General features: G+C 33.4%; 1 pseudogene; it reads left to right on the top strand.

The window, feature by feature from the left end:
- The first annotated feature begins 15,329 nt into the window (after positions 1 to 15,329).
- Positions 15,330 to 17,865, top strand: LOC109675856 (microtubule-associated protein RP/EB family member 1 pseudogene; annotated as a pseudogene).
- Positions 17,866 to 18,203: the final 338 nt, after the last annotated feature.

The following is an 18,203-nucleotide window of genomic DNA, read 5'->3' as shown; positions in this document are numbered from 1 at the left end:
GTCAGAGATAATAGTATGAGAGAGCTCTATGTATTTATGACAGGGAAATAGAGAATAGTTTGGGGTATAGGAAAAAAAAAGAGAAAACAAATGCAAAATATTCCAATGATTTGAAAATAAATTTTAAAATGAGGAAAATAAATAAACAAACAAAACAAAAAAGACAAACAGCTAAATGAAAACCACTTGGATGAAGGGAAGAAAAAACAAGGAAACAAACCAAAACAAGACAAACAAGTGACAAACAAATGACAATAAAAATACAATTCCATGTATTGTTGGAGAGAAGTGTCTTTGCTATCCTTTTGTCCAAGTTAGTCCTATCCTTGGTTGTTATAGAAGCTGCATCCAAGGGGCGAAATTGCTCCTATAGCTGAGGTTGTAGCTGAGGGCTCAGAAGAGGGCAGCTTTAACAAGTTGATTGACACTCTCCAGGCTAATTCTCCTAAAGAGCTTTGACTTCTGTGTTGTTTGGGGTCTGTGCACCTCCCTTCATAGATAGGGAGGTAAGATTTCCTGCTGAAATCAGAGAGATCTGAGCAGGTGGGTTCACTCATTCAGTGAGTAGAACACAGATAAATTTAAAGGACAAGGCTACTGATGTCTGGGTCTTTTGCTGCTTTTCAGATTGCCCCAGTCAAAACCTTACCTTTCTATGTCTGCTTCTGATTCTATTCTGCCATGAAGCCACTGGTTTTGAAACTTGTAATTCTCCAGGCTATAACCTTTCAAATTCCCAGGGTTGCTCAGTTTAGAAGTTTACCTAGTTCCTGCTAGGAATTCTCATGTCTTTCCCTCTGACGTTCTCACTTGCTATGTTTACCTTTGGTGTTTGACACCCACCTGAATATTGGCCCAGAACTCTCTAGACTATGCTTTTTCAAGTCCCTGTTATTTCTCAAGGTTGCCTGCCTGCAAGTTTGCTTCAGAGATGCTTCAGAGATCTGAGCTCTCTGCGAGTGAAAGCTAGGTACTTTGTTTTGGAAATTTTCCATAAACAGTTAGACAGGGTCATTAATTCCTTACCCTAGGTCACTTTAGCAACTCAGCTCAGTGCAAGTAAAACCTTTTCTGTTGGCAGATGTCTCAAGATGTCCTGAGCAGTGATTGCTCCTTACTTTCAAGATTCCACCAGTTCCTGGGACTCCATCAGGTGACCCTGTTGCAAGATTGAAGCTTGCCACAGTTCTCTGAGGTATGGGTTCTACCTCATACCAGTCTGTTCTTCCAGCAACCTGGCTTATCTTGAGATGGAAGCTTAGGCTTCTCTTCACCTAGGGGAACAGAGTCTTAAGCCAAAAAGAGTTTCTTCATTTACTCTATCATCTTGGGATTCACCATATTTTTCAGATATCTGTTACTCTTTTGTGTTTCTCTGTTCTCTTCTTCAGTTTGGCACTTGTGTATTTAGTCACTTCTTTCTCATCCAAACTCTTATTCACAGCATCTGAAGGAAAAAGCTTCTACTTTTCTACCTTCTTGATTTCCTCTGTGATCATACTTCTTTTGATAACCTTATTCCTAATCCACTTATTACTTTGATGCTATTATAAGTGAAATTGGTTTATAATTTAATTTTATATCCATAACTGATAGTTTAAAGAAATATAGCAACTTTTTATAAAGTAATGTTTCATTCTGCAAACATACTGAATATATTTGGTGAATTCAGTCTGTGGCGTGTGTGTGTGTGTGTGTGTGTGTGTGTGTGAGTGTTTGTGTTTGTGTGAATTTCTTTGGATGTTTTCTATGTGAGATTATGTCATAATTAACCACTATCTTAATATGTATTAATTTTATTACTTTTTGTATCTGGCTTCCATTTCTAAAACTTTCTGTGTAATATTCAACATCAGTGAACCTTGTCTTGTTACTTAGGAAGGAAGTTTTCATCATTAAAAATGATGTCATCTGTGGAACTTTCATAGATGATCCTTATCAGGTTGAGGAACTAGAAATGTTTGAAGCATTGTTTAAAACTTATAGTGATCCATGTGAGTAATACTTTATTGAGACAAATTTGCTTTTTTGTATTTTATCTGTTATTTAATGTGAATTTACAGGCCAGAAGATATCTAGCAGTTGCAAAATTAGCCTTCCCATATTATATTGGTTTGCTAGCACTCCATTAAATTTTACTAAAGTTAAATTTTATCATTATTAAAATAACAACTATTTATAGTAACAGATTCAAATAATAGATTGTTAGTCAGCTTCAAATACATTTTAAATTTTTCCAGGAAGAAGCATGATAAACACAGAGTAACATGATTCTATCCTTCTATCAGCTTTTGATTGGTAAAAAAATTTTTAAAAAAGTTCTTACCAGCTATTTGGTTTGATCACATATCTATGAATCATGTGCTATTCTTGCTAACCTGAACTTGCCTTCATTCAACTCTGCTGGTTGTTGCTGTGCTTGGCCTTTCATTTCTGTTCTGCTTACAAGTGCATTGGGAGCTCTAGCATGGCCTCTTTCACATGTCTTGTATAATTAAAATGACTCTCACATAGGAAGTTGAGGTAATTAGACTGTATGTCACCTATTTTCCAGCAGCCTAGTCTTGCTTATGTTGGCAGGATTCTGACAGTAGCAAAAAAGGGAAAGACTCTTTCATGTCTGTGCTTAAATCATAATTTCTGTGATACCATTAGCCTAGGAAAGTTAGACAGTCAAACTGAGATTCTGTGAGAAAGAAAAAAATCATAGGATGAAATGGATGATACAAAAAGATCAGCTAACTAAGCCATTGGTGCATTTATTCTACCACAATAACATGTTGAGATAATAATGTTAATTATGAATTTATAAAAATTTATTAATTAACCAAATATTTATTATAATCTACTCTGTCCTAGTAAATCCTCAAAGAAGAGGATTAATAAATAACACTTGAAGAAATAATCTGCCAGAATTGCTCATCTTTTGGTATAAGAAGCAGGATATTAACATACAAAATGATACATAATATTTTATATACTGATACATGTTCTGCAAAAAAAAAATCAGAGTAAGAAGATAACTGCTAAATATACTGTTTGTTGCTATTTTTCACTAGTAGCCATGACTATATTATTTCATAAGTATCAACTTCAAGTAACCAGATTAGCAGCCCACATTAAAAAATAAAAAAATAGACACAAGTAACAGCTATTTGAAAGATCCTCTAGATACTGCTGTGTGTATTCAAACAAGAGCAACAGCACAGCATTCTATCACAAATGGAAAGTGGTACAGAGATGTGGGAAATAAAACATTGGTATATCTGGTTATATGATATTAGGATTTGAGTTTTTCTGTGATTCAACTGCAAAACAATTTTAGGGCTTTTGAATTGGGGAGTGGATGCTGTTATACACTTATAAAGAATCACTATGTTCTACAATACCATCAAAAAAAATCACTATACTGCTTTATGGAATGTAGAATAAGGAAAGGGGAAGAAAGCATAAATATGGGTTAAGTGGGTCATTGAAAGAATGCCTACAATGTAATAATGACAATTAGAAGTAATGAGAGGGAATAATATGTAAAAAAGTTTAAAACAAGATAATACATAAAAAGTAAATGAAAACAGTCAGTATTGGAAGGATGGTATGGGATCTATTATTTTCTTTTAAAAGTTGAAAGACATTGTAGTATATTTTCATATTAATTTCATACCAGATTGCAGAAATTAAATACCGAAGAAATGTACAAATGCATAGACAGCACATTAGATGTTAAATTCAGAGGAATAGAGCACAAATGTGTTCATTATTTATCTACAAGTAGAATCATTATGAGGGTTGGGAGAATTTTTAAATTTTCTGTGCCTAATACAAATCCAGTCAAAAGAATCATTTGATAAAATCTGTTTAAGACGGTTAATCTTTATTGTCATTTGATTATATTGAGAAATTCCTAGGAAATTAATAAAGCATGCCCCTGACTGTGTGTTTGTGAAGGCATTTCCAGGGAGAATTAACTAAGGAAAGAAGACCTGCCCTGAATACAGGTGGCAATCTCCACTCTTCCAAAGTAGGGACCCATATGGAACAATAGGGGAAAGGAAAAATCTGCTGCATTTACTCTATTTCTCTCTCTCTATTCTCTCCCTCTCCCTCTCCCTCTCCCTCTCCTTCTCCCTTTCTCTCATCTCTTTCTCTGATTCCTGGTCACCATGATGTGAACTGTGAACTGGCTTCCCCATCATAATGGGTGAAATCTCTGAACTTGTGCACCAAAACAAATCTTAACTTCTGTGTGAGTTATTTTAGTCAAATATTTTTTCACAGCAATGAAAGTCTAACTTATACAGGAATTTGATACCAGGAGTAGGGTCAATACTGTGATTTAACCTCATGATGTGGTTCATACGCCTTTGGAACTCGTTTGTGGCAAGAATGTGGAACAGTGTGTGCATTCAGACTAGAGAAGCCCTGGAATGTTCTAAGCAGAACTGCTTGGGTGATGATGTTGAGAGCTCAGATGACCAGAAGACTGATAGGAATGTGGAGAGCAAACACTGTACCCATGAGATTTCGGATGGGAATGAGAGCTCTCAGGAATGGAATAGAAGACATCCATGTTACATTGCAGCAATGAATTTTTATACATTTAGTCTATGCGCTGACATTTTTACAGACATTTGAAATTAAAGAAAATGAACAAATTAATCTGTTCAAGGTTTCAAACCAGTACAGTATTCAAGCTGTTGCATGGGTATTGATGGCACCTTTTAGCCAAGACTCAGTAAGAATTATGGGCAAAAAGCAGAGTGGAAAGTTGTAGAAAACTTGTAGTTTTTCCTAAAATGAAGCATACATAAAGTTGGACCCAAGGAAAGAGTGGCTACTGAAAAAATTAAGAGTTTAAAAATCAACCAATTTCTTTTCACTGGAATAATAATAAAGATTCCTTGAAGGCATTTCAGGAACTGGCCAGACTCCATATATCACAGGCTCAAGATTGTAAAGGGTTTAAAACTTTTGAAAGACTTTTATGTTCTAAGAAACATCAGGGGTGCACTACTCACACAGGACTGCCTAGTGAAGTGTTACCCTGCATTCAGTCATCCAGGAATTCAGTGATCTTTGCAGCCCTTGTCCAAGGATGCTTTGATATTGCTCATACTTGAAGCAGACCATAGCATTGGTCATGTGATGCTGGTTTTGCAGGCATGCAGAATGTAAGAATTATTCGTTGTGACTAAGGGATCCATCCAGATTTCAAAGGAAGGTTGGGCAGTCTGGATAATGTGTCGCAGACTTAGAATCCATGCAGGCAGACCCTAAAAGGACTGCACATATTGTGATGGTGAAGCCAAAGATTCATTAGAGACTCCAGGAAGTTAGAGATGCCAGGAACAGAGAATGTCTGCCAAGGAAAGCCAAAGGCAGTAAAAAATATGGTCTCACAGAAGATTTAGAAGTTGGACTTTTGAACAATGTTGGAACTCTTAAGATTACAACAGCTCTTGAGCTGGACTGAATGAATTTTGTCTTACAAGACGGACATAAGCATATTGGGGACTAGAGTGAAAAGCAATAGTTTAAGGAGATGTTTTGGGGTGTCAAATTAAGAAGGGGTACATTTGTGATGCTTTATCCTCTTGTCAACTTCACTGGATTGAGAAGTAGCTAAGAGATTATTAAAGCACAGCTCTGGGTGTTTGGATTAGGGAGTTTCCAGAAAGGATTAACTAAGTGTGGAAAAGACCCACCATGAAAACAGGCAGCACCATTCCATAGACTGGGGACCCAGATAGAATAATAGGAGAAAAAATAGAAGCTCACTAATTCAGGCATTCTCTCTCTCTGCTTCCTGGCTACCATGGTGTGAGCTGCTCTGATGCTCTGCTCTGTCATTCTCCCACAACCATGATAGGCTGAAAGCTCTCAAACTATGCATGAAAATAAAAGTTTTCTTCCTTAAGTTGTTTCACTTAGGTATTTTATTCAGTGATGAAAATCTAGCACATTGTTAAATCTAATTATATAATGGATTAGTAAAGGGACACTGGCGTGATACGGAGTTGTTTAATTTCAGTGATGAAAAATGATATACTTCTGTTGATTAGTATTTCTGCATTAGGTATACATATATGGTACTCAGGGGACTTGCAGATGGGTAAAGAATGGCTTATAGGAGTTTTTTAAGAATGGTGAAAGTAGTTGTATGAGGAATATTGATTTTGTGTGCTAGATAAGTAGGAAATAATTTTGGGATGATAATTTGATTCGTTTTTAAGGAAATAAGAATTAAAAGCTATTTTTACTGAATATAAAATAATAGTTTTTTAAAGCTATAACTGAAACTTGCTTTTAAAGACATTCAAGTATATGGTATCTTAAGAGCAAGGGGTACTAATTACGAGGTTTGTTAATAACCCAAATATGAGATGATTAGGATTCAGTCTAGTGTTTTCAAAACAAACAGGAAGAGTGAAATGTTGTAAATTTAAAGGATTTAAAGGAATATATTAGCAAAATATTTTGCCATTCATTTCTGTATGCCATATATATATATACACATATATATGTATGTATTTTTCCTCTGAACATCCTTTGCTCTTCTGCTCTCCTCTTTTCTCATCTCTACTATGTTCTACCCATTCAGATATCATCTCAAATACCTCACTTTGTACAAAACAATTCCCAATTTTGTTAATGAGTAATCTCCTTTTCTTTTTTAAAACTTAGAATATTAGATATCTACTTCAGAAGACAATGAAGTTTTCATCTCGTAGTCTTTACTTTTCTTCTTTTTTCCCAGCTAATGAGATCCATAGGCTAGAATTGCATCATATTGTTAAAAGTCACCTGTAAACTGGGAGAAATGACCCAAACAATGTAAGCACATGTGAATAAATGAATTAAAAAAATCAAATAATGTTGAATTTTTCCAGTCCAGTATGCATGACAATGACATGAGGAGAGATTGCGAATTACTACAGTGTTAAGGCAAGAAAAATTGTTGAAATCCTGATAATTTCATAGATGTTAATAATTTAATAAATATAAATCTCACTTTCCCTCAAAAAACAAAACAATCTTATAGACAAAATTAGGAATTTATATAATAAATTGATAATATTTTTTGATGAAAAATTTCAAGGAATAATGGTGAGAGAACTTTGTGCAATATTTAAATAATGATGGTGTATGTATACACATTATATTTAATATATGATTATTGTCTTCCAAGATTGACTGAAGTATTATCATCATAGTTATTTTGTAGATAAGAGATATTTGAATGTTTTATGATAGAAAGAGTAGACTTAAACTTAACTCTTGACTTTTGATTCTGTGTACAGATTTTTTCCTTCTATAATACACACTAGGTTATGATTCAAGTAGTATTTTCCTCTGTATTTTTAGGATGACTCAACTTTTAGTTTCCACTAACAAATAAATCCTCTTGTCTTACCTAAATTTTAGTTCCTTGGCAATTGAACTGAGTGAGGCATTGGTTTAAACTAAGATACTCAAGAGATATTTGGTCAATAAATCTAAATTAGACACTACAAAACAACTCATTTCCTACTTCTAGCTAATATACTCTTTACTTTCAATCTAAAACTGACTTACACATGTGATGTGGAAAGAAAAAAGGATTAGGGAATTGTTGGTGATTAAGTTGCTGTATTCTTGAATTTGAAGGAAAATGGTATGCTAGTGAAGACACTTGAGCTTAAAAGAGAGTGCATATTTAATGTGAATCTTATCTAAAGAATTCTTATGTATGAGCTATACAGAAATGCCCTCACATGCGCTCAATCTATTCCCAACAGTTGCCTACAAGTCTGAGTGATTCTGTACCATTATAAAAACCTGTCAAGCGTTCAAAACCAATTACACACATGATGTCAAGTGTTGTCATGCCATCTGTCCTTTCACTCCTCTTAGTCCTCCATGGAACACTTTCTGTTAAAATATATCTTTATATATTGAGAATTATGTTGAGATAAATTTTACTATTTTATGTCAATATATTTTATGAATAAAAATTAATGTGATCATCTTTGAATAGATAAAATTATGATAGGCCACAGAAGTACTTTTTGGTGAACATACCATATATACTTATACTATGCAGACAATTTTATAAAGAATTTTAGATGTATAATTGAATAATTTTACTATTTCATCAGAGAATACTACCAATATGCTTTATTCAAACTAAGCAATACAAAAATGGATATTAGTGATTGAAGTGAATAAATTACCAATAACACTGTAGAACAGTGTCCAAGAAGAATTCATTTATACGTATCAGCTTTAAATTTTCAATCTCCGTAGTTGACCATTTTTAATGGCTTGAACAAAATTCTAAGTGACATTGATCAGTAATAAGAAGGTAACTATTTACTTTGTGGTAAGAAGAGTTTATGTTATATAAGACACAAGAAGATGAAAAATTTAAATACAAAAATTATGAGCTTAACATCAGCAAATTTAAGTATTTGGTACCCACTAGTCATTGGTATTGTCTTTAGAAGAAAGACACAGTTTGGAAATACTTAAAATATGCATACCTGTCATGGATTTTATATTTTGAAATATACATGTAGGTATGCATATTTCAAAAATATGAAGGAATACTAAACTCACCTTTTACGTATTCCTTTTTTTCTTACTAAGTGTTGAAACCAGGGCTGTGCAGATGCTAGCCAAGCATACTACCACTGAGCCCTATTCTCACTCCACTAACTTAAATTAGAACAAAGCATTTGAATGGACATTTCACTTACAGCACATACACTGTGATATAGTTAATTATCACTATTTGCAGTAGTTAAATGATATAAAGTCTCTACAAATGTTGAGTTAATGAATAATGAGTTATTGCTCCTACAGGAAATATATGGTTAGGTTCCTAAGAGCTTTGGTGACAATTTTTTTCATAATCGTTTCTTATTTTATGTCTTTTTCTGTTTAGAGATGCCAGTTTAATACGTATTGTGAACTCATTAACATTGAATGCCCATACAATACCATTTCAACTTAAGTATAAGTGATGTTTCTCTCAATATAATGACCTCCAGCATTACTCATGTTGCTGCAAAGACAGGCTTTCATTTCTGGTTGAATAAATAGTATTCAATTATGCATATGTTCCACATTTTCTTTATTCATTACTGGACATGTAGGTTGATTCCACATTTTGTCTATTGTGAATCGTACTGTGAAAAATATGGGATTACAAACAACTCTTTGCATTCGTAATTTCCTTTCCATTAATATATTTCTTGTGGTGGAACTGCTAGAAAGATACAAAAGAGAAATAGCACATATTCTTACTCATATATAGAAGCTGAAAAATGATTTCATAGAAGTAGAGAGTAGAGTAGTGATTGACAGAGTCTGAGAAAGGTAGAGAAGGGAGATAGAGAGCAGCTGGTTAATAGGCACAAAAATACAGTTATATAGGAGTAGTAAGTTCTAGTGTTCCGTAGCACCATTACAGGACTGCAGTTAACAATAACTCATGGTATATTTCCAAATAGCTACAAAAAGAGTTTTAATGTTTCTATGCTTCAAAAAACATGATAAATATTTGAGATGATATATGTGCTCATTACCCGGTTGAATCAATTTATATTAAACATATATTAAAATATCATACTGTATCACATTTATATGTGTAATTATTATGTGTAAATTCCAGATGAAATTTAATTAATGTATATTTTCTCTGTATGTCATATCACTACCATCTAGCATTTAGTTACACTAAATAACACTTCAGCCTGGGTGCCATTTTAAACAAAAAAATCATCAAGAAAACTACAAAGAAATCACTGCACTAAGTAGACTGTGAAATGGACACTTGCTTACTAGGAGAGCTGTCAAAAGAAGGAGAATATCATCTTGTTTTCCTTAAGCTCGGAATGCACATACTGGAGAACTCAAATTAGTCTTGATCAGGGTTGCAAATAAATTTAGCATATAGGAGAATTATAAATATTAATCCTGTAATACTGTGATTTGCCTGTATGCACATACATGTAAAAATTATATATACACACATGATTGTATACATGCATACATATGTATATATGAACAATAACTATATGTTTGTGTTATATATGTACAAGAACACATGCTATATGTAATACACAGAACAGTATATATGAATTTATTAACATATATAAATTATATGTTCATAAGTGTACGTATCTCACAAACATTACTAATTAAAATTTAATCAATGAAATTCTTATTAATACTACAGTGAAATATTACATCTCCTCAGTAGAATGGCTTAAATAGCAAACACTGGCAATACTTGGTGTTTGCAAAATATTTTCTTTTACTAGTAGGAGTACACAATATTAAGATAGTATCAATTATTCTCAAGAAGGCAGAGACAAGAAGATCATGACTTCCCAGGCAGCTTGGAGTCATGTAGTAAATTTGAGGCCAGTCTACAGTCGGATCCTGTCTCAAAAAACAAACAAAACATAAACAATATTAAGTGATATTATGAAATAGCAAATATATGTAATATATCCAAAAGTTTTTGGAGCAAGTAGAGAGATATAATTATTAATAATATCTAATTTTTAGCCAATGGTGTTGTTTAGAAAAGTAGTTGTTTTCAAACTACACTTTTACAGCATATCACACACACACACACAGACAATAGCAAAAGAAACTCCTGCTAGACATACTGTCCATTTTTCCAATCTCCTGAACACAGCAAGAAATCACAAAGTGATTTGTTACTTCTGGAATAGGATAACAGATTTTTTTTTTCAGCTCAAAACACAAGTATCAGCATCCCTGAAAACTGGCACAAGTAAAGAAGTAGCATCTGACTAGGAATCTACAGGTCTTATGGAATAACTTCTCTCCCAACAGAAGCTCCAAATTATGGCTTGGTTTCTTGAATACATTCCATGATTCCACATACAGCTTCTCCTTGGAACTAATTCCAACTAGAACGTATGTATTTCCTGGATATAACTGCACAAGAGGCTCCTTAAATCCTATAGCTATATTTGTGTGGTCTGCTCATACCTGCTTGTTAGCATCTCATTTGCTAAAAGTCAGTGGGAAAGCATGATATCTTCTGTTATACCAGGTAGGCATAGGGAAGTAAATATTTGCTAAATAATAACAAATGCAATTTCTCAAAGGTGGAGATGAACTAAACTGGAGTATCTGGGTAAAAGTTTTTAAAAATAAGATCATGTTTAACTTGAAAAATCATGACCCATTATATTTGAAACACATTATTAAGGAAGATATTAATGACAAGCAAATATGCATGTATAATTATTTTAAGATAACATAGCAGACTTATATATTCCTAACAAATATAGTACCATAGTTTTGAAGTGTTAACTCTTAGATATGTGTAAATTGATAATACACTATTAAAGCAAAACAAGCACAATTTGAATACCTGTTAAAACTTCAAGGTGTTAAAACTTAGGGTCAGAGAATAGAAAAATCAGAAAATGTTTATTCATTTATGCATTTTACCTACATGTACTTATTTTGTTAAACTACGTTCTACATACACATTTAAGCATAAAGACTGATATTCCTAATGTAATCATGTTTCTCAAGTTTCAGAAAGTCAACTTTTAATTCCATGGATTGTTTTACATTTTTATTTTACTATTCCTTTGATATGTAATAAAGTAATATAATTTATATGTTTAGAATATGAATTTGCTTAGCCTAACCAATCATGATACAAAATAAGGATTAACATTGCTAAAATAAATAAAGGAATGAAGTAATTCCTAAACACATAGAATAATTGTAAAATTTACCTAGGAGACACTGAATGAATCTGCTTCACTATTTGGGTATGAAAATTCAAACCTAAAATAAAAACAAATAAATTCATGAATAAATTAGATTTAGTCAAGATTATTTCTCCTATAATACACAGCAATATACTAATACATATTGGTTATTGTCAATAAACATTCAATTTGGTAATAATGTTATAAAATGACACATAGGATAGTTTTCTGACACATGATGATATTTAATTCTAACTTATGTTCTAAATATCACCCAGGTAAAAAGTATTACTCGATGCTAGAAATACAGAAATTTCAGGTAATGCAATAGCAACATGCTTTTGTGACGGATTACTAGTCCTCTAGGTAAAAGCAGCATTAAATAATTCTGATAAAAACACAAAAATATTTAGAACTCGGTCTCTAGTGTGTCACGTGAGTCAGATATAGAGCAAACATTGATGATAATGATAAAATAACCATTCTCTCAGCTACTTCTTTGTAAGCTCCTATATGCATTTTTTTTTAGTTTTGTTTTTTTTACTTCCATCCATCTTTCCTCTATCAGTAATTCTGGCAGCCTATGAATCACTAAAGCTAAGAGCGCAAAGAAAATTCCCCCTCAACACCTTATGCAATTTAATATTGTTATATTATATAACATCTTATAATAATATTTTCTTATGTTTTTCTGTTATATTATATAACATCTTATAATAATTTTTTTATGTTTTTCTCCTACCACTAATACTTCCAAAGCACCAATTCATTATGTAATTACCATTCATTTTAAAGAAGATTGATTAATACTCCTGACAGGAAGACCAATGGGATTGAAGATTCATAAATAAGCCCATGCAGCAATAGCCAGCTGATTTTTAACAAAGTTGCCAAAAATATACATTGGACAAAAGACTTTCTTCAACAAACAGCATTGGGAAAATTGGATAGTCACATGTAGAAGACTGATACCAGATCCCTATTTCTCACACTGTACAAAAATCAATGTGAAAAGAATCAAGAATGTTAATGTAAGACCTAAAACTTTGCATAGGAAAAACCCTTCAAATATAACCATAGTTAACAATTTTCTGAATAGGAACTCAATTGTTCAGGAAATAAGAATGATATTTGAATAATAAGATTTCATGAAATTCTAAGCTTCTCCATAGCAAAAGAAATAATTACCAGAATCAAGAGACATCCTGAAGAATGGGATAAAATCTTTAGATATTTTTCATGGGATAAAAGATTAATATCCCAAGTATATAAATAACTCCAAATATTAAACACCAAAGAAAAACCCAGTTAATAAACAGGCAAATTAATTGAATGGACAATTCTCAGATATAAAAGGCTAATATGTGAAAACTGTTCAGTATCATTAGCCATAAATCATAACAAGATTGAGATCCCACCTCACCTCACTCAGAACACTATCATGAAGAAAACAAACAACAAATGCTGGTGAGGATGCAGGAAACAGGAACCCTCACATAACTGTTTGTGGGAATGTAAGTTATTATAACCACTTTGTAAATCAGTATGGAGGTTCTTTAAAAGACAAAAAATAGAATAGAAATAGAATATATATATGAGTGAATGTAAGTCAACATATATTCTAGATAACTACACACCCATTTTCATTGCAGCACTAATCACAAAAGCCAAACTATGGAATCTGCCCAGGAGTCCATCAATCAATGGATAAAGAAAATTTTATATATATATATATATATGTGTGTGTGTGTGCCCTGAGTAACAGACAGTCTCAAATAAGAATATAATTTTGTCATTTTGAATGGACGAAACTAGAGTTTATCATCTGAAACGAAATAAACCAGACTGAGAAAGACAAATGTGTTATAACATGTTCTCTTTCCTATGTGAAATCTAGACCTTAAAAAAGCGAATGACAGGAGAGTTATGGGTTTGGGGAAGGGAGCCAGCACAAAGAGGGAAAGCAAAAAGATAGGCAGGATGTGGCAAACATGTGAAAGTAGAATAATGAAACCGACTAAAAATCATTTCAAAAAGGAACAATGAGAATGAGGAATAGAGGGGGCGAATTTGATCCAAGTACATTATATGAATGTATAGATATATCACAATGAAACTCTTGTATAATTAATATGCACTAATGAACATAAACAATAACTAAAATAGAATATGTTGTGTAATCAGTCTCTAGTTCTCTGTTGTTCTTAAATTATATTTACCACATAGTAATGTATGTTTTAAAGAACACACACACACAAAAACAGCTTTATGAAATGAAGTAACACATTAAAAATCTTTTAAAATATTGATTATTTGACATTATTTTCCAAGGATTCAGCCATGACACACGCATATCTGCAGTTCATTCACTTCCACTGTTGAATTACATGGAATTATGTTAATATATAACAGTTTATTGAACATATTCAACTTATTTCAAAGTGTTTTCATAAAAATTCTGCAATGGATATATATAGGACATATAGTCTCCAGAAGACATCCATGATGATAAAAATGGTTATTCATCTCCAACTTAAACCATAGTCAGCTGTCTTCTTAAAATATCATAGAATTTAGGCTTTGTGAGTATGTAAAACTTGGACAAACTTTCCATTTTCTTACATTTTTAAACTTCTTAATTTTTTTGCCACCTACTGCTTGAAAGTAGTAGTATCTTATTATTATATCATAGTATAATATATATTAAGCAACATATATGTTCTGGTTACTATACCTTTATTAGTGATATATGTTACTAAAATTCCAGGTTCATCTTAGGTATTTCCTGTTACTTATATCTTTGCATAAAGAAATGCTTTTCATTTTTACATTAAAAAGGTGTCAATTATTTCTTCTACAATATGTATTTTATGCATCATAAAATTGCATAATAACATGGAAACAAATAGAATTTTATTATCACTAAATTTGTGTAATTTATAAATCTCATTTGTATGTTTAATCCATCACGGATTAATGTCTGTATTTTGCATGAGGAATTATTTCATTCTCTTTTCCTTTTCCTCCCATAAAAATTGATTATTCAACCACCGGATTTATCATACCTGTTTCCTTCTATAGCAATCACCAGAGACATTGGCAATGTGGCTGAACTGTCAAAGATTATTATCAGTATCTAAATTCTCTTACGTTGTTTTTATCCCTACCCTCATATCACACTCTTCTTATCAACAATTTTATAATAACATATAGTTGGAATTTCAAATATCCCATTGATGATAGGTCTTCAGCCTGTGATTCTTACTCAAGAATACTTTGATTCTTCATCTTGATTTCCTTTTTCATATAAATGTTGCTGTTGGTGACCTCATAAAACACTTGGAGAACTACTTCAAACTGCAATAATTTAATCTGTGAATTCTATCATAATGTATGTCTTTAAAATATTGAGTATGTCCACCATGAGCATAATTTATCATAAAATTTACATAGGAATTATTTTAACCTTTGTTGGTTTTTTAATATTTTCCTCATACTGCTTATATGTTTTTATTAATTGATACCTTAACTTTTCATGATTTTGAAATTATACTTTAAAATTTATGTTATTGGAGACGAAGACGGAACCGGAGCTGGGCGCGGGCAGTGGACGCGATTCCACCGAGAGCCGAAGATGGCAGTGAATGTATACTCGACATCAGTCACCAGTGATAACCTAAGTCGACATGACATGCTGGCCTGGATCAATGAGTCTCTTCAGTTGAATCTGACAAAGATTGAATAGTTGTGCTCAGGAGCTGCCTATTGTCAGTTTATGGACATGCTAGTCCCTGGCTCCATTGCCTTGAAGAAAGTAAAATTCCAAGCTAAGTTATAACACGAATATATCCAGAACAACAAAATACTACAAGCAGGTTTTAAGAGAATGGGTGTTGACACAATAATTCCTATGGAGAAATTAGTAAAAGGAAAGTTTCAGGACAATTTTGAGTTCATACAGTGGTTCAAGAAGTTTTTTGATACAAACTATGATGGAAAAGATTATGACCCTGTAGCTGCCAGACAAGGTCAAGAAACTGCAGTGGCTCCCTCCTTTGTTGCTCCAGCTCTGAATAAACTGAAGAAACCTCTTGGCTCTAGCAGTGCAGCTGCACCAAGGCCCATTTCGACAAAGAGAACTACTGCAACTCCTAAGGCTGGCCCTGGGGTAGTGCGAAAGAACCCTGGTGTAGGCAATGGGGATGATGAAGCAGCCGAATTAATGCAGCAGGTCAAAGTATTGAAACTTACTGTCGAAGACTTGGAGAAAGAGAGAGATTTCTACTTTGGAAAGCTAAGGAACATTGAACTGATTTGCTAGGAGAATGAGGGGGAAAACGACCCTGTATTGCAGAGGATCGTAGACATCCTCTATGCCACAGATGAAGGCTTTGTGATACCTGATGAAGGGGGCCCGCAGGAGGAGCAGGAAGAGTATTAACAGCTTGGACCAGCAGAGCAATATCTGAATTCTTCACTCCAAATCATGTGCTTAACTATAAAATACTCCCTTTTATTATTCTTAGAGGATTCACTGGTTTTCTTTTCATAAGCAAAAAGTACCTCTTCTTAAAAGTGCACTTTGCAGAAGTTTCACTCCTTTTCTGATAAGTTTGAGTTAGGGAGCTTTTACCTTGTAGCAGAGCAGTATTAACATCTAGTTGGTTCACCTGGGGAACAAAGAGGCGGACCATGGGTCTCACTGTGTGGATGCTGGTCACACTGATTGCTGGAGAAGGTATTTGGAATAACACCCTGAGGTGGTGACCTCAGTTGAGAAATGTAAAGACTGAATTGAATTTCAAGCTAATGTGAAATCTTGGCAGAGAACATTTTAATAAATAAACGCCTTAAGAGTATTTAAAATATGCTTCCATATTTCAAAATAGAAAATGTAACATAACAGAAGATGTTATGTGTCTGACATTGTGTCTGGGAAGGAAGGGCCAGAACTTTGGGAATTTGCTGTCTTAGGCCTTGCAGGACTGCTTGAATCCTCACAGGCCTAGTCTTTGGCCCAAAAGGAAAGTTTAAAAAGTAAAATGCATCTGTAAAGCCATTTGGTGTCATTGACCAGTTGCTTCCCTGCTAAAAGCAAGTGGTGTGGTTGCCTGGGTGCATTTCAGCCTTGAGATGTTTTGAGGTGAAGAACTCAGTTTTCACTGAGCGCTCCTCTGATGATTTTTCCAATTAACCCCGAAATTTCTATGTATTGTGTTTTTTGGGAAATGGGATAGGTACAGTTTTTTAATCTAACAACTACTTTTGGGGAATTTCCCACATCTCTGGGATTCATATGGGAGTTGTGTCCCATTGTCTTTTAAGTTTACATTTAACATTCTCTCCTCTACTCCCCTTGCCTGCAGGGGGCTCCTTTTTGACTCCTTAATTAAGTTTGCTGCTTAGTGTTGAAGTACAGCGGGCAGGTGATCAGGCTGCAAGCTCTTGCTGGGCTTCTGCAAAGGGAGTGATCCGTGAAGGCCATCATTACCTTGGGATCTATCTGCAAGGCTGGGGTGTTTCTGGATCTGCTGTTCACAGCTCTCCACTGTTACCCGAATATGTTGCCAGTGCACTAATCTCTTTGGAGATAAAATTCACTAGTGTGTTTCTAAGTGTTCATTTCTTTCTTTTTTTGCAGAAAATACAGTACCATGTTTGAATTAATTATTAATATTTAAAAGATTTCATTCCTTAACCCTCCCTCATTTGCTTTGCCCACAGCCTAGTCAGTCCCTTTATTTGGCAGAATTCTGCAAAATGTATTTTACCCACTACTGATTGTTCAGCCCCTAATGTGTTTGTATTGATTTGTTTCTGGTGGTAGCTTGCCCTAAAATGTGTGTAGAAAACAGGTATTTTATGATAAAATTATTGTGTAGTGCATGCTTTGTGTGGAGTTCAGAGGAAAACCCAGATTCATTGATTAACAGTGCCAAAAAATGCAAGTAACTAGCCATTGTTCAAATGACAGTGGTGCTATTTCTCTTTTGTGGCCTTTTAGACTTTTGTTGCCCTAAAATTCCATTTTATTGGGAACCCATTTTCCACCTGGTCTTTCCTGACAGGATTTTTTTCTACTTTAAACAGTTTCTAAATAAAATTCTGAATTTCAAAAAAAAAAATTATGTTATTGAACTTTTACTGACACTGTGTTGGAATTGAATTTTGTGGACTTTAAACTTATAACAAGCATTATTGCCAGGTTTTGCCACTAGATCTAATAAATATTTTGAGATAAACTCAAAAATTCTGTAGCGTTAATTTGATCAAATGTGAATAATGACAATTTCACTTACTCTTTTTCATCTTAATATCACTTGTGCATGTTATGACATTTTTTCACTGGCTATAAACTCTACCATATGGTAAAATGAAAGTAATAATACTGTCTTAGTCTGCTTATAATTTATAAGGAACTTTTCTGCTATTTCCACATTAAAATCATAATTA

The sequence above is a fragment of the Castor canadensis genome, chromosome 12, assembly GCF_047511655.1.
Source record: "Castor canadensis chromosome 12, mCasCan1.hap1v2, whole genome shotgun sequence".
Taxonomy (NCBI): domain Eukaryota; kingdom Metazoa; phylum Chordata; class Mammalia; order Rodentia; family Castoridae; genus Castor; species Castor canadensis.
This window is presented reverse-complemented; position numbering and strand designations above follow the sequence as displayed.